Raw genomic sequence first — 17,839 nt, 5'->3', positions numbered from 1 at the left:
GCAGAGAATGAGGTGACTAGATTTATGATTTTAAATGTAACTCTAGCCAGAAGGTAGAAATGACTACAGGAGATCAAGAGAAGAAGCAGGGATCCCATTCACAGCAACTTTAGCAAATGGGGGTTTTTGGTGAGCTCAAAGGTTGTTTCATTCTTGTCAGAGAGTTTGCTAAAACCACAATGGCAAATGAAACAGATTTTAACTTCATCTGTAAAGGATCATTTGTGCAGTTTGTGATGACCATCATAGACTTTTCACAGGTCTGGAAGGTCTAGAGTTATAACTAACTCCACCCCCAATTTAAATTTTGTGGGTATCTTGTGAGAACTTTTGATTTGAAAATTTTAAACTTTCATTTAAAAAAAGTACAAGGGTGCCTGGGTGGCTCCGTCTATTAAGCATCTGGCTCTTGATTTCTGCTCAGGTCATGATCTCACAATTTGTAAGTTCGAGTCCCGCACTGGACTCTGCACTGACAGTTTGGAGCCTGCTTGGAATTCTCTCTCTCTCCCTTTCTCTCTGCCCCTACCCCACTTGTGCATGCGCTCTCTCTCAAAATAAATAAATAAATAAATACAATTAATTCCCATCCCATTACCTTGGGAATTACTTAATGATTGTTAAGTTTGCTGATATTTACTTCATCTGTTACTTTTTTTCTTCCTTTGCTGAACTTTTTTTTTTAAGTTTATTTGTTTGTTTATTTGTTTATTTTGAGAGAAAAATGAGAGTGTGTGCAAGCAGGGGTGGAGGGGCAGAGAGAAAGAGGGAGAGAGAGAATCCCAGGCAGGCTCTGTGCTGTCAGCACAGAGCCACACGTGGGGCTCAAACTCATGAGCCGTGAGATCATGACCTGAGCTGAAATCAAGAGTCAGACACTTAACCAACTGAGACACCCAGGTTCCCCCCTTTGCTGAACTATTTAAAAGCAGATTCTAAATATATAATTTTGTCCCTTCATACATTAAGGAACCACCTCCAAAATATGAACATTTTCTTACATACCACAAAGCCATATTCACAAAATTAACAATTTATTGCTAACATCTAATGCCAATTCCATTACAAAATTTCTCTGATGTCTCAAAAATGTCTGTTTAAAAAAAAAAATGTCTGTTTATAGTTGGTTTGTTCAAATCAGAATCTAAATAAGATCTGCACAATGCATTTGGTTGTTAAATCTTTTAAGTCTCTTCATCCACGGCACTGCTTTGTTCTTTTTTTTTTTTCTTTTTTTCCTTTTTTAAAATTTCTATTATTGACCTGTTGTAGAAACTGGATTAGTTAATCCTGTAAAATGCCTAATATTTCATAATAAAAACCATTTTTATAAAGCAGGATAAAATATGGGGTTTGAGCCTTCAAACTTCCAGTAAGTCACACCATCTCTCTGGAATGTTCTTTGAAGTGTCTGGCATACAAAACAGTTGGTGAACCATCAACACTCACCACACTTGGCACGCATAATGCAAGCTGTTAAGTAAGAGTGCTTGTGCTTAAGGTTTTAATTTTATCATTCAGTCTTCTCAGGTTCTTGACCTGCTTACTCACTGTGATTTGCCTACTGTTATTAAATTAACAGAATCTGAAAATAGCAGTTTCTCAGATGTTTTTAAAAGCAATTAAGATAATGCTTCAGTTTGCTAACCTCAGCCTTTTTCACTTCAGAAATTAGAAAATTAAAAATAGTTGAACTGGAGGTAGCATTAATAAAAGCCAAGTTTGGTTCCACTCTGAGGATGCACAGAAGCAGCAGTGACCAAACTACATGTTTTCTTCACCTCAGTGTCAGTCTCTCTGAGAAGGACGACTTTGGTTTCTTTGCTATAATTAGCCTCTGTTGCCAATGGAGCAGAGTCTTATTACTTGCAGTAAATAGAATTAGATCACTAGTTCTTTTGGCTTTGTTGATTCAACAGGTTGTGAGTGCATGAACATTATTGACAACAATACCATTGTTATGTAAAATGTTGACATTAGGAAAAACTGGATAAAGGTATGTGGGAACTCTGTACTATCTTTACAACTCCTCTAACTATACAATTATATCACAGTCAGACATTTTAAAATACTAATTTCCTCTTCTAAATGATTATCTTAGGGGAGTGCATGGTTATTCTGTTAATGATGTCATTGGTTTAATTATTTTTGAAGCCCCTCTTTTGGAACTGTCCTCAAAAACCTAAAGGTCATAAAATTGGAAAATTGTAAGAGATCTGAGGAGTTATCTAGTCCAGTCTGCCAACCATTCCGGAAAATTCTGCTATGTACCATAATTTATTTACCACCCCCCTAGTGATTAGTACTTAGGTTGTGTCCCAAATTGTCCCCTTTACAAAGTTTATGTGAATTTTTTGTACTTATATCTTTAGACATATTAGGGATATTTCAGTACTCTAGATTCAAAAAGTGGAATTATTGGGTCAAAGGAAATACACATTTAAAATATTGATCCTGAGAAACTTAACAGGAACCCATGGGGGAGGGGAAGGAAAAAAAAAAAAAAGAGAGGTTAGAGTGGGAGAGAGCCAAAGCATAAGAGACTCTTAAAAACTGAGAACAAACTGAGGGCTGATGGGGGGTGGGAGGAAGGGGAGGGTGGGTGATGGGTATTGAGGAGGGCACCTTTTGGGATGAGCACTGGGTGTTGTATGGAAACCAATTTGACAATAAATTTCATATATTTAAAAAAATAAATAAATAAAATATTAAGTCCTTCCAATTTGCCATCCAAAACAGCTGTATGCTTCTACCAACAGTGTGTGGGCATATACTAACATGGGATGCTATCACTCTTCTACATTTTTGCTGTTCTGATATGGGCCTGCTGACACACAGACAGTGTGAGTGGCCTGTCTCCATAGGGAAGAATATTTTGCCAATGACATATTTTAGAATTAGCATGATGATATGTTTCATAATTATTTTGAACCCTCCTTTCTGCTGACTGTTCACACCACCTATCCATCCCTCTATATGCTGCTGCTGCTAGGTAAAAAAACCATCTTGCTTTATTTGCATTTCTCTAATTAGCAGTGAGGTTGAATGCATGCTTATTTGTTTATTGACAGCATGTATTCCTTTCTCACTGAATTGCCTATTCACTTTCTTGGTCAGTTCTATTTTTTATTTTCTTTTTCTTATTTTAAAAGAACACTTGATATTTGGTGAATAATAACCCCTTGTTGCCCAGGTTGTGAATGTTTTCTGTGCGTCACTCATAACTTTATAGTCTCTTTTGCTATTTTGCTATTTGAAAGTTATGTTGGTGTTTGGCAGAAGATACAAGAGAGTTTTCATTTCATTTAAATTCATTTCAAATTAGAAATACTGTGCTTATCTGAGCAGGGAGCAATGCTCAGGATCAAAGCAAAGCATAGTAAAAGACTCCTGGGTGGCCTTCCTGGACTCCCTCCACTTGCCTCCCAACTCCCATCTCTCACCCCATGCTATTGCTCCCCTGGGGATTCCAAGGAGAGAAGGATGACCATAAGGAAAGGCATCACTCTTTACAAGTGTTTAATCATCATACAATCTCATCAATCCATCATGGCTTCCAGGTTTTTGTGTCAGACTAAGGAAGTTCTTTCCTACCCAAAGTTTGTAAAGACATTTTTCTATATATATTTTTTACAAATAGTTTTATTGTTTTGTTTTTTTACATTTAGATGTTTAAATCACCCATGGTTTATGGGTAATTAAGCCAATTATCCTTCTGCTGTTTATGTTGAATTATCTAATCTTCCCCCACTGATTTGAAATGCCACCCTGAGGAGTACCTGGCTGGCTCAGGCAGTTGAGCATGCGACTCTTGATCTTGGGGGTTGTGAGTTCAAACCCCATGTTGCATGTAGAGATTACTTAACAATAAGATATCAAACGGAAAGAAAGAAAGAAAGAAAGAAAGAAAGAAAGAAAGAAAGAAAGAAAGAAAGAAAGAAAGAAAGAAAGAAAAAAGAAAAAAAAAGAGAAGTAAAGAAATGCCACCTTGAGCACATGTGAAATCCTGTAAGTATGAACCTGGATTACTTTCTGGACTCTGTTCCATTCCATTGATCTAGTTGTCTTTTTTCTGATCAGTACCATACTACCCTGTTTACTATATAGTTTTATAGTTCTTTTAGTGTCTTATAAGCCAATTTTTATTTTGTTACAGTTGTTTTTCAAAACCTTCTTAGCTATTTTCAAACATTTACTCTTCCAGAGAAACTATAGAGAATCAATTTTTAAATTAAAAAAACTCCATTGGGGGGCGCCTGGGTGGCTCAGTCGGTTAAGCGTCCGACTTCAGCCAGGTCACGATCTCGCGGTCCGTGAGTTCGAGCCCCGCGTTGGGCTCTGGGCTGATGGCTCGGAGCCTGGAGCCTGTTTCCGATTCTGTGTCTCCCTCTCTCTCTGCCCCTCCCCCATTCATGCTCTGTCTCTCTCTGTCCCAAAAATAAATAAACGTTGAAAAAAAAATTAAAAAAAAAAAAAACTCCATTGGGATTTTGATAAAAATTACATTTAATTTATAGATCGATATGGAGAGAATTGACTTTTAGGAAATACTGAGGTTTCTTATCCATATATGACTCTCCATTTTCAAAAAAAATGATATGTCCTTCAGTAAAACATTTTAATGGGTTTTGAATATTTTTTATTAATTTTATTTCTAGGTATTTTTTTTCAATGTTATTCATTTTTGAGAGAGAGAATGAGAGAAAGACAGAGCATGAGTGGGGAAGGGGTAGAGATCTTGAGAGGGAGACACAGAATCCAAAGCAGGCCCCAGGCTCTGAGCTGTCAGCATAGAGCCCGACACGCGACTGGAGCTCACGAACTGTGAGATCATGACCCGAGTTGAAGTCAGACGCTTAACTGACTGAACCACCCAGACGCCCCAATTTGTAGGTATTTTAGAGTTGTGATTATTATGTGTCATTTTTCCATTATATTTTTGAAATGGTTCTTAATACATAGTAAAATTATGATTTTTGCATATTCCTTTTGTACTTAGTATCTTGTATTATTGTACTTTGTTTACTTAACTCTCCCCCATTTCTGGGCATTAGGTTGTTCCCAAGCTTTGAGGATCATAATTAGCCTTGCTATAAACATCTCTAAACAGGTAATTTTTTCTCTTTAAATTTCTTCCCACAAATGGAAAAACAGATTTAAAGAGTATATGGAACTTTATGGCTCTTATTACACGTTGCTCTGAGTAATCTCCTGAAGGGCTAGACTCCTTTCCAATTCTGCCTATAATAATATCAGCAAATGAAGTAATAATGATGAAGATAATGATGACAAGGATGATGAGACTATTGGTAAGAGCCATATTATGCTCTGGGCTTCCCATGTCTTTTCATCTAATACTCACAATGAATCTATAATATGCTATTGCTGTCTCATATGGACAGATAAGGAAACTGAGGTACAGAGAGATTAACATCTGCACTCACACCTGGTAGGAGGTGAAGTCAGATGTGTTGTGTTCCATGGTCAATGCCTTCTCAAATACCCATACTTTTCTTAAAAGCATTTTTTAAAGTTTATTTATTTATTTTGAGAGAGAGAGAGGGAGAGCAGGGGAGGGGCAGAGAGAATCCCAAACCGGCTCCACACCAGTAGCTCTGAGCCCGACTCAAGGCTCAAACTCACAAACCATGAGATCATGACCTGAGCCAAAACCAAGAGTCAGATGCTTACCAACTGAGCCACCCAGGCGCCCCATCTAATACCCATACTTTTTATATTTCATTTATATTTGAGACTTTAAAAGGTATATAAGAGCTGAAAGTTATTTTACTTTGCATTTTCTTAACCAAGAAGTAGGTTGTTAGATAACATACTTGTTAAACCTCTTTTTCATCTCCTTTGATCACTTATCCAATAGACTGGTGATGTTAATTAGATATTTGTAACAGCGCCCTCTAAATTGGATAGAAATTGGATAGAGATTATAAAAAAAAGATTGTATTTTTTTCCCATATGTTTACATATATTCTTAGGTTTTAGTGCCCATTGATTCTTCCTCTATTCTAATTTATGTCTTCTTTAAATTCCTTTTTTTTAATAATTTTTTTTAAGTTTATTTACTTATTTTGAGAGAGTGAGCATGAGCATGGGGAGCGGCAGAGAGGGAGAGCGAGAATCCCAAGCAGGCTCTGTGCTGTGCTGTCAGCACAGAGCCCAATGCAGGGTCCACCCAGGCACCTCTTCTGTAAATTCTCCTTATCTGAAAATTCCATTACCAGCATGGGGAATAGTATATTAAGTAGTACTTAACACTCTTATCTTATTCATACAATGGTAGTCTTAGTAGAAGTAGTAGTAGTAATGGTAGTGATAGCAGCTTTTAAAAACTAAGTGCTTACCAAATGCTAAGGATCTTACATACATGAACTCATTTAATTATCACTATAATCCAATGAGATATTACCTTTGTTTTACAGATGAAGAAATAGGCCCAGGAGATCCTGGGTGGCTCAGTGGGTTAAGTGAGTAAGCATCCTACTCTTGATCTCAGCTCAGGTCATGATCTCGAGGTTCGTGGGTTTGAATTCTGTATCAGGCTCTGTGTTGACAGCATGAAGCCTGCTTGGGATTCTGTCTCTCCCTTTCTCTGCCCCTCCCCACTCTCTCTCTCTCAAAATAAATAAATAAACTTAAAAAAGGAAAAAGAAATAGGCTCAGATTTATCAGCTTCGCCAAGGACACACAGTTAACAAAAGAAGTCCTGTCTATGCTGAAGTCCATGTTCTTTTTTTTTTTTTTTTTAATTTTTTTTTTTTTCAACGTTTATTTATTTTTGGGACAGAGAGAGACAGAGCATGAACGGGGGAGGGGCAGAGAGAGAGGGAGACACAGAATCGGAAACAGGCTCCAGGCTCTGAGCCATCAGCCCAGAGCCTGACGCGGGGCTCGAACTCACGGACCGCGAGATCGTGACCTGGCTGAAGTCGGACGCCCAACCGACTGCGCCACCCAGGCGCCCCTGAAGTCCATGTTCTTAATAACAGTACTGCTGGCCCCCCATTATGTAGAGTATAAAGTTAACTCTCTTTGAAAACAAAATCTCTTTATAAACGTAAAGAAATCTTCCATACCAATTTATTTCTTTTTAAAATTTTGAATGAATGGGTTTTTATAACATTATATTAGTTTCACGTTTACAACATAATGATTCAATATTTGTATGTACTGTGAAATGATCACCACGCTAATCTACTTAACATCCATCACCACATCTAGTTATAAATGTTTTATACTAACTTCTTACAAGCTTTGAATTAAAGAGATTTTTAATTTAATCAAATATTTTCTTAACGTTTATAAAGAACTTTGTCATTACCCTTGCCTATCCTAGCTTCTACCTCTGGTGGTCTCTGGGCATTGCCACTCTGGCCTCCAGGGGGCACTGTTACCCCTTTAATACTGTGGCTCAAGCCTTTGCTAATTCCCTTAAGCATAGATAAGACCAGGAAAATATTTAAACAAAGTTTACAAGGGGCTCAGATGAACAGAAGGCAAATGAGTACAGAGAGTAATATACAACTAGATAATTTGGTTCACTGAATGCAGAGTAGGCATTTCAGTATTTGACACTGAAATACCTTGCTTCCCACTGCATGCACAAAGCAGAAAACTTTTTTTCTATCCTGCACTATGTCCTCAAGCAAGCAAAATTCTTCAAAAACTGGCTCTGAGATTACTAAGGCTAGTTCCAGCTAAGGGCTTCCTTCCAAATTCTACTTTCCAGTTTCAGTGTCTGCCTCTCCCTACACACTGGACACTTAACATGTCAGCCCTCTTCTAGAAAGATGGCATTGTCTGCTTCTGGTTTGTAGCTTTACCCTGTTGTTTGGGAATGGTTATCTGTGGGTGTCTCATACTCCTTCATGTCTTAGACAGTATGCCAAGAATGTAAGGCCCTAACAGCTTATACAGCTTATATTACATATCTATTACTACATAACCGATTACTCCAAAATGTAGAGGCTTAAAAAACAAACTTTTTTTTTTTTTGACAGTTTCTTTTGATTAGGAATCTGGGCATAGCTTAGCTAGGTGCCCCTGGTTCCAGGTCAAGGTGTTGGCCAGGGTGCAGTCATCCCCAGTCTTGAATAAGGGAGATTCTTCTTCCAAGCTCATTCAACAGAGTTGTTGGTAGGCCTCAGGTTCTTACTGTGGCCAAAGACATCCTTTCCTTGCCATGCAGGTCTTTCCATAAGGCAGCTCACAACATGCTGTCTACCCTCGCAATGAGTGAGAGAGAACATGAGAAGGTGCCCAAGACAGAAGCTACGGTCTTTTTATAACCTCATGTCAGAAGCAATATCCTGTCATTTGTGCTGTATTAAATTAGTTAGAAGTGAGTCAGTAGCTCTAGCCCACAGTCAACTGGAGGTGATTACACCAAGGAGTGAATACCAGAAGGTAAGAATCCTTATGGGCCATTGTAGAGGCCTTCTACCATATCACTTTACGCAAGCCATTTCTCATGGTGGTGTTTACAGCAAGCAATCTTTTTTTCTTTTTAATTTTTTTAAATGTTTACTTATTTTTCAGAGAGGGGAGGGGAGGAGAGAGGGAGACACAGAATCTAAAGCAGGCTCCAGGCTCCGAGCTGTCAGCACAGAGCCCAATTTGGGGCTCGAACTCATGAACCAGGAGATCATGACCTGAGATGAAATCGGCACCCCAGTCCTTTTTTTTTTAAGTTTATTTATTTATTTTGAGACAGAGAACAGGGGAAGGGCAGAGAGAGAGAGAGAGGGAGAAAAAGAACCCCAAGAAGTCTCCACACCCAGCCCGGTGCCTGATGTGGGGTTTGATCTCACAACTGTGAGATCATGACTGGAGCTGAAACCAAGAGTTGGACATTTAACCAACTGAGCTACCCAGGTTTCTTGCCCTTTTTAAAAAACTTATGTCTACTCCCAACTTGGGGCTTGAACTTACAACCCTGAGATCAAGAGTAGCAGGCCCTACTGACTGAGCCAGCCAGGATCGCCTACATCAAGCAGTCTTGAGGAATGAAGTAACCTCTCCCTCTGGGAAAGAGAAGCTGGCTTAGCTTGTTGCTTGCTAGAAAAGCAATGGGCTCCCCAAGCTCACTGTTACCCCCAATGAACACAAACCCACTGCACATGTGGCATCTATCTGGGGCTCTTAGTATCACACCTGTGGGACTTGAGGCAAGAGGAGTTAATGTAAACAATTCATGCTGATTATGCTGTGCTGTGGGTAAAAAATTTTTTTTGCCTAGGTGGCTCAGTCTGTTGAACGTCAACTCTTGGTTTCAGCTCAGGTCATCATCTTACAGTTCATGAGTTCAAGCCCTGCCTGGGGATTCTCTCTCTCTTTCTCTCTGCCCGACCCTGCTCTCTCTCTCTTTCTCTCTCTCTCCTTTCTCTCTCAAAATAAATAAATAAACTTTTATAAAAGTTTTTTCCCCCTCTTCCTCAGATATTCCATGTCTTCTTTCAGCATCTGTAAAACAGTAAAGGTTAACTTGTTGGCTTGTAAGTAGGATAAAAACAAATTGCAGACCTGAAAGTTTGACTCAACAGCACAATTCAGAATTGTATACAAGCCTGGGAGACCATCATTCATACAAGAGATCCACGTACATATATTTCATTTTATTTGACAAACACTTATGTGCCAGGTAATTATTCTAAGAGTTTATTGACATAAACTCATTTCATCCATGAGGTAGGCACTATTAAAAACCCCTGCTTTACAGATGAGGCAGAAGAGGCCCAAAGATGTTGAGTAACTTGCTGCAAGTCCCATTGCTCATAAGCGTCAGAGCCTCAAATAGTCAAACAGAAACAAACACAGAAGTCCTGACTACACCATCCACTGATCCACTGTATCATGCTAACTGTGTTCCAGGTTGGGAAGGGGTGAAGCAGAGACAAGATGGGGGGAAATGACAAAACAGAGAGTTCATTCCTCAAAACATGAGTTGAAATCAATTTAGAATTTTTCATTCCTAACATAGTAACATATTGTCTGTTGTTTCAAAGGATATTCAAAGGATAAACTCTACCAGTTATATTTGACTGGTTAGGATTTGACTTAGAACACTTGTTCTATATTCAGACTATGAAGGTTAAAATGTATTGTTCACACACACAAATCTGAACATGGAATTTATAACAGCTTTGTTCATAACTGCGCAAACTTGGAAGCAGCCAGGATGTTTTTCAGTTGGTGAATGGACAAACTGTAGTACATACAGACAATAAAAATTAATTTTTATTTTAGATAAAGAGAGTGTGTGAGCAGGGGAGAGGGGCAGAGGGGGAGAGAGAGAGAGAGGGAAAGAGAGAGAAACTTAAGCAGGCTCCATGCTCAGCACAGAGCCCGATGTGGGAGTTGATCCAATGACTCTGGGATCATGACCTGAGCCAAAATCAAGAGTCGGACGCTCAACCAACTGAGCCACCCAGGCACCCCTCAATAGAAAATTATTTAATTCTAAAAACAAATGAGCTATTAAACCATGAAAAGATTGGGGGGAGGGGACTTTAATGCATGTCACTAAGTAAAAGAAGCCATATGATTCCAGCCATATGACAATCTGAAAAAGGCAAAACTATGGAGATAGTAAAAAGATCAGTGGTTTCCAGGGGTTGGGAGGAAGGGAGGGATGAATAGGCAGAGCTCAAAGGATTTCAGGGCAATGAAACTGTTTTGTAGGATACTGTAATGGTGAAAACATGTTATTATACATTTGTCCAAGTCCACAGAATATGCAACAAGAGTGAACCCTAATGTAAACCATAGACTTTGATGATAATGATGTGTCAATGTAGGTTCATCCATGATAATGAATGTACCACTCTGATGGGGCAGGTTGTGCATGTGTGGGGACGGGTTATATAAGACCTCTACACTTTCCACCCAATGTTGTTATGAACCTAAAACTGCTTTAAAAAATAGTCTTTTAAATAATGCTTTGAAAATTACAGTGTACTTAAATTTAAAAAAAAATTTTTTTAATTTATTTTTGAGAGAGAGAGGGCACACCAGCAGGGGAGGAGCAGAGAGAAAGAGAGACACAGAACCCAAAGCAGGGTCCAGGCTCTGAGCTTTCAGCACAGAGCCCAATGCAGGGCTCGAACCCACGAACCATGAGATCATGACCTGAGCTGAAGTCGGATGCTTAACCGACTGAGCCACCCAGGCACCCCAAAAAATTATAGTGTACTTTAAAATTTAAACTTTTTTTTTTTAATGTTTATTTATTTTTGAGAGAGAGAGAGAGGCCACGAGCAGGGGAAGGGAAGAGAGAGAGGGAGTCACAGGATCCGAATTTGCACGTCACCCTTGCACAGGGGCGGGCTAATCTTCTCTGTATTGTTCCAGTTTTAGTACACGTGCTACCGAAGTGAGCACAGGAGTCGCAGAATCCGAAGCAGGCTCCAGGCTCCAAGCTGTCAGCATAGAGCCTAACTTGGAGCTAGAACCCATGGACCACGAGATCATGACCTGAGCTGAAGTTGGATGCTTAACTGACTGAGTCATCCAGTCACCTCAAATGTAAACTATTATTAATAGTGTAAACGTGTAGTAAGTTTTTGTTAACCTCACTCTATACCTGTTCAAGTCCCCCTTGCTCTTGGTCTCATCCTTCTGTCTGTTGCCTCCTCCTTTCCTTAATAAGTGTAAATGGCTTGGCCCCCACTTGGGCTCTTTTCACCTCCTCCATTGTCCTTCTCTTCAACCTTCCTAACCCCGGTTTAATGCGGCTGTCTCCTCCATACCTATACCATGGCTGCAGAGCTCTGCGAAGATGATATCTATTGTACAACTTGCATTTCTCCTACATCAGTTCATCCCTCAGTGTGTCCTGCAACTATTTCTGTGTTTCTCAAACCAGAGCTTTCTGCTTAATATATGTATCAGCAAATTTTAAGTGTAGTTTTTATTTTTGATATTGTACTATTTTGAATAAATATTTTCAAAGTCATGCCATTTCTTCTTACTCGACAGATATTATATGTCAGGCTTTTTGCATATATATGTAATTAGATTCATGTTATTAAGCTGTTTTCTATTTAAAAATTAAAATAATCTGGCTTCTAATGATCATGTACAGATATATGGCAGATAAGCATATCTATCAATGATGATTCACCGAAAAGTGCTTATGTATCAGCAAACCCAGATGGGTTGATGTGTTTAGAGTTGCTTTAATTATTGGTCTCCTTTTTTTTTTTTTTTTAATTTTTTTTTTCAACATTTATTTATTTTTGGGACAGAGAGAGACACAGCATGAACGGGGGAGGGGCAGAGAGAGAGGGAGACACAGAATCGGAAACAGGCTCCAGGCTCTGAGCCATCCGCCCAGAGCCCGACGCGGGGCTCGAACCCACGGACCGCGAGATCGTGACCTGGCTGAAGTCGGACGCTTAACCGACTACGCCACCCAGGCGCCCCTCCTTTTTTTTTTTTTTTTAAGAAAAGATGACTTTTATTTATTTTTATTTGAGAGAGAGAGAGTGAGTGCAAGTGGAAGAGGAACAGAAGGAGAGAGAAAATCTTAAGCAGGTTCCATACTCAGGACCCTGGGATCATGACCCGAGCCGAAATCAAGAGCCCGACGCTAAACCAACTGAGCCACCCAGGCGCCCCAATTAATTGGTCTCCTTAAGAAGATTCTGTGAAAAAGTTGAGTCATATTCCCTTCTTTAATGTGCCTCAATGCCTTGGAATAAGCCTCCCTTGTTCTTTAGATTAGGGTATTTCTTCACTCAGTGAGCTCAATCAGAATCTAATTCAATCCTTTCCATAGCTTCTCTTTTAGCAAGACTAGGGACCACTCCCTGTGTCCTAGGGATTAATACTACTGGTCTCAAATGGTAGCCGATGGGGAAAATTTGCTTGATAGATGTGGCTCATTTGGCCTGCACAGCATTTTAAGAAAATCTCAATTCGTTCCTAGCATTTTGGAATTATGCCATTTCACATTAGTGGATCTGGCCAATTGGGGCTTTGTGCTCACATAGCAACAATCAGCTGGTAGCAGCCATCAGGCATTCCATTTAGAGAGGGCATGCACCTCTTGCCACTCATAAAGACTGATGGTCAGTTGCCATTTATCACCTCACTTTCACCTCTTCTGACACTCACCATTAGAGGTGCTTCCCAGGTGCTTTAGGCATTTGAGTTTGTAAACTTCTACACCTGGTCCTTGCTGCCTTTCACCCAGAACCACCTATTGACATTGAAGGCTCTAGAAACACCAGGGCTTCAAATCAAATGGACTCAGCTCTGCCACTTTCCTGCCATGTGACCTGGGTAGGGTTATTTCACCTCTTTGAATTTCTGTTCCTTTATCTGTAAAAAGGGGATGATGATGGCATGGTTATGTGGATTAAAGGCAATAATGTATATAATGTGTTTCTGATAAAGCCAAGAAGAGGCAGAAAGGACTCAGTGAGTGTGGCCTGCCTCCTTTGACAACTGCTGTGCTCACCTCTCAGGAGATGACAGGGCTATTCCTGTAAGTCTCTGGGATAGTTAATTCACAACTAATTTGTATGATATTCTCAGGTGTCTAGACACAAATAAAAATATAAGAAACCAGGGGTACCTGGCTGGCTCAATAGGTAGAGCATGGGACTCTTGATCTTGGGGTTGTTGTGAGTTTGAGCCCCATGCTGCAGTAGAATTTAGTTAAAAAAATAAGATAAATTTTTAAAATAATAAATAAAAATAAATAAATAAAATATATGAAACCAGATAGTACTTAGGTAAAATTTATATTCTGTAACTGTCATCTGCCATCATCAAGGACCCATAATGGGTTAAGTAAGTTGTTAGCCAACAGCACTTAGATTGCTTGGAGAATAATCCTGTGGCATGGTAAATTGAACTCTTGCAATTAGTTATATAAAGAAAATAAAAATGGAAAAGTTTGTGAGTTGGCATGTTTTCTAAAACCACGTGGAGTGAGGGAGGGAGACAATTCTCTATATGCCACACTTGCCCTCACACTGCAACTTTTGTAGAGTTGCTGATGTATCTATATATCTAACTTGTTTTTTAATCTGCTGCTGTAACAAATTACCACAAATTTAGAGACTTAAAACCACATTTTTAGCCCTCTAGGTTTGAAGTCTGACATCAGTGTCACTGAGCTAAAATTAACGTGTCAGCAGGGCTGCACCCTTTTGCAGGCTCTATGAGTGAATCCATTTTCTTGCCTTTTCCAGCTTCTAGAGACCACCCACATTCCATGGCTTGAGGCCCCCTTTTCCACCTTCAAAGCCAGCAATGTTGTATCTCTCCAACCATCCTTCCATAGTCACATCTTTTTCTCTAACTCTTCTTTTGCCTTCTTCTTCTTCCACTTTTGAGGACCCTTGTGATCACCTGGGACCCACTCAGAAAATCCAGGATATTCTTCCTATCTTAAGGTCAGCTGATTAGCAATCTTTATTTCATATAACCTTTTTTAAAATTAATTTTTTAAATTGAGATATAATTAACATATGACATTAGTTTCAAGTGTACAGCATCATGATTCGATAGACTGCTAAATAATCACTCCAAGTCTAGTTGACATCCATCACCACACATAGTTACGTTTTTGTTATGATAAATTTTAAGATCTACTCTCTTAGCAGCTTTCAAATATACAATACAGCATTATTAATTGTAGTCACCATGCTGTACATTACATCTTATGACTTATTTATTTTATAAATGGAAGCTTGTAGCTTGTGACCACCTTCACTCATTTCATCTACCCTCTCCCCAATCCCTGATGCTGTCAACCACGAACCTGTTCTCTGTATCTGAGTTCATTTTTGTTTTAGATTCCATATATAAGTAAGATCATATAGTATTTGTCTTTTCCTGTCTGACTTAATTCACTTGCAATAATTGCCCCAAAGTCCATGCATATTGTCCATGCAAACTTAATTCTTTGCCATGTCATGTAACATATTTACAGGTTCCAGGGACTAGGATGTGATGTCTTTGGGATGCCATCGTTCTGCCTACCATAATGAGTAGGTACATTACTATAAGTTTATCTCACTTAATCTTCACAACCACCTTGTGAAGTAGGAACTACATTTGCGAGTAAGAAAACTGAGGCTGAGGAGTTAGGAAATGTGCCTGGGTCCAGAGCTAGTAAGCAGAAGTAAGATTCAAATCCAGAGCTGTTTTCCTCTGAAGCCATGTGCCTAATCACTACACTATTCTGAAATTTGTTCAAATGGTGTTTTTCTTTCTATTTTCTATGAAAATGATTATTATAGTGAAAATTGGATTTTTGGGAGGTTAGTGGGATAGCCCAAGGAGTACATATGTTATCAGTTAAAATTCAAATACAGATTGTCTCTTTATTGCCTTAATGTGCTTATATTTTTCTAAATTGAATTTTATGTTATCACAGACTTCTGCAACTAAGTCTGACTTTCCACACTATGCCCCAGATTGTTAACACCACTTGCTTTTAAAAAGTCAAACAGATACAGGTTCCTCCAAGGCTGTGAACTTTGACTTTGCAGAGTTTAAAAGTAAATAAGACCCCAGGTAGTTATGTGATCCAGTTTCTTGCCTTCAGTACCTCACAGCGCTGTTTTTTGGTTTGGTTTGGGTTATTTTAATTTTATTTTTATTATTTTGCTATTTGGGGAAATGTTATGAGATTCCATTGTAGGAGTTTAATTTCTATGCTCTTAGCTTCTAGCAGTTTTTTCTTCTACCTGTTTTTCATTTTTTCATGATTGTTCTCCAATGGAAATAACTAGCAATTAAAAGCAATTTATCCCAGTCACGAGTGGAAATTATAAGTAACGAGATAAACTTTTAAAGCCAAATAGCTTGTAAAACTTTCAAACAGTATGGTATCAGGCTTGAAGAAATACACCAGGCAGAAGTGGTGAGATAGTTAAAAAGGCAAGGTACTGAGGAATATTCAATAGTGAACAGCATAAGGAAAAATTAATGTGCTTTTCTCATTTTCTATCAAGGATGTAAAATCCCCTTGAAAGCACAATGCATGTTGTACCTTGAACCGCTGTATTAACACAGTGCTTTGAAGAGGAAATGTTTGTTGAATCAGTGGTATTTATATTTCAGAAAAGCACCTTGCAGATATCTAAAAGAGAAAATAAGTCAGAAATGGTTTATTTAAACTACATGAGGGGCATCTGGGTAGCTCAGTTAGTTAAGCATCCGACTCTTGCTTTCTGCTCAGGTCTTGATCTCACAGTTCGTGGAATCGAGCCCTGCATTGGGCTCTGCTCTGACAGCATGGAGCCTGCTTGGGATTCTCTCTCTCTCCCTCTCTCTGCCCTTCCCCCACTTATGCGTGCATGCTCTCTCTCTCTCTCTCAAAACAAATTACTTAACTAAAAAAAATTAAACTACATGAGGGGTGCCTGGGTGGCTCAGTCGGTTAAGCATCTTACTCTTGATTTGGGCTCAGGTCATGATTTCATGGTTCATGAGTTCAAGCCCCACATTAGTGGGGCTGTGCTGACAAAGCAGAGCCTGCTTGGGATTCTCTCTCTCTCTCTCTCTCTCTCTCTGCCCCTCCCCGCAATAAATAAATAAACATTAAAAAAAAATAATAATAAACTACATGAAAACTAAGTGGGTGTTCAAATGACCAGTTTCAAATTCAAATCCTGACCCCACAGGAAATCATTATCTATGCCAAGGGCTGGTAGAAGAGGTAGGGGAGGGAGCTGAGAAATAGGTGATTCTGTGAAGATTAGTTGTTGGAACAGTTCTTTATTATATGCTTCATAAATTATTTAAACTACTGTTTGTGAGGGGTGCCTGGGTGGCGCAGTCGGTGAAACGTCCGACTTCAGCCAGGTCACGATCTCGCGGTCCGTGAGTTCGAGCCCCACGTCGGGCTCTGGGCTGATGGCTCAGAGCCTGGAGCCTGTTTCCGATTCTGTGTTTCCCTCTCTCTCTGCCCCTCGCCCGTTCATGCTCTGTCTCTCTCTGTCCCAAAAATAAATAAATGTTGAAAAAAAATTTTTTTAAATAAATAAATAAATAAATAAATAAACTACTGTTTGTGGGTGAGAATTATATTTTTAACTTCTACCTCTCTGAGCATAGTACCGTACCTGGCACATACTAGGTACTCAACAAAAGCTACTGAATGTAGAAGAAAAAGAACAAAAGACATTAAATTCTTAGATGACACCAAACCAGCATGCACACACATATAATTTATGACCTCCTATACTAATATATTGTACACATTGTAAACCAGAAACCCGAAATTTAAACACATGAAATAATCAATATATTTTAAATTATTTAATGGTATTTTATTAATAGTAGAAGAGCCTTTTTGCTTTCATTTGATGCTTTATTCCTTGGTAATTCATTACTTTTTAAAAATCTTGGTTTAACACCTTATGATATAGTGATTTGAAGATCGGGTACTAAGTTCAGCTTATTTTGATATTACATTTTAATAGCTGTCATAGCTGAAAAAGATACTTCAAAAAGCTATTTGGATTTAAATTGAAGAAATGCATTGTTGTTGGTTTCTACCTATTAAATTACTCATTTTCTTCTTCAGTCTTATCAACCAGTTCTGCAAAGGTTTTTACTGAAGTCTTATTAGTAAATTCTCATTTTCTCTGCTATTAATCAGCAGTTCTTGCAAACTAATTTAAAGGCGTTGCATTTTAGTTAGTTTGAGGCCCACTGAAATTACTTGAAAAATATTTAAAGCAATAAAAAATTGTTTCCAAAATTTTTAATTATGCGTACAAGTTTTAAAAGGACACACACACACACACACACACCATTTTTTTGCAACAAAATTACACACTGATAGAAATATTTCTGAACG

At 38.7% G+C, this 17,839-nt stretch overlaps 1 long non-coding RNA gene and 1 other non-coding gene across 2 annotated transcripts in view; one reads left to right on the top strand and one right to left on the bottom strand.

Annotated features, from left to right (window-relative positions):
• Nucleotides 1-11,968, top strand: part of LOC112859552 (uncharacterized) — a 28,195-nt gene extending 16,227 nt beyond the window's left edge. Inside the window, exon 3 of the long non-coding RNA XR_015246722.1 lies at nt 11,365-11,968. This is a non-coding gene — a long non-coding RNA (uncharacterized LOC112859552). The remainder of the gene's footprint in view (nt 1-11,364) is intronic.
• On the bottom strand, nt 11,289-11,394 carry LOC112859836 (U6 spliceosomal RNA). Its single transcript, XR_003223566.1, has one exon. It is a non-coding gene; the product is annotated as a U6 spliceosomal RNA (small nuclear RNA).
• Nucleotides 11,969-17,839: the final 5,871 nt, after the last annotated feature.

Source organism: Puma concolor, chromosome F2, assembly GCF_028749965.1.
Source record: "Puma concolor isolate L17-30 chromosome F2, mPumCon1.1.hap2, whole genome shotgun sequence".
Taxonomy (NCBI): domain Eukaryota; kingdom Metazoa; phylum Chordata; class Mammalia; order Carnivora; family Felidae; genus Puma; species Puma concolor.
This window is presented reverse-complemented; position numbering and strand designations above follow the sequence as displayed.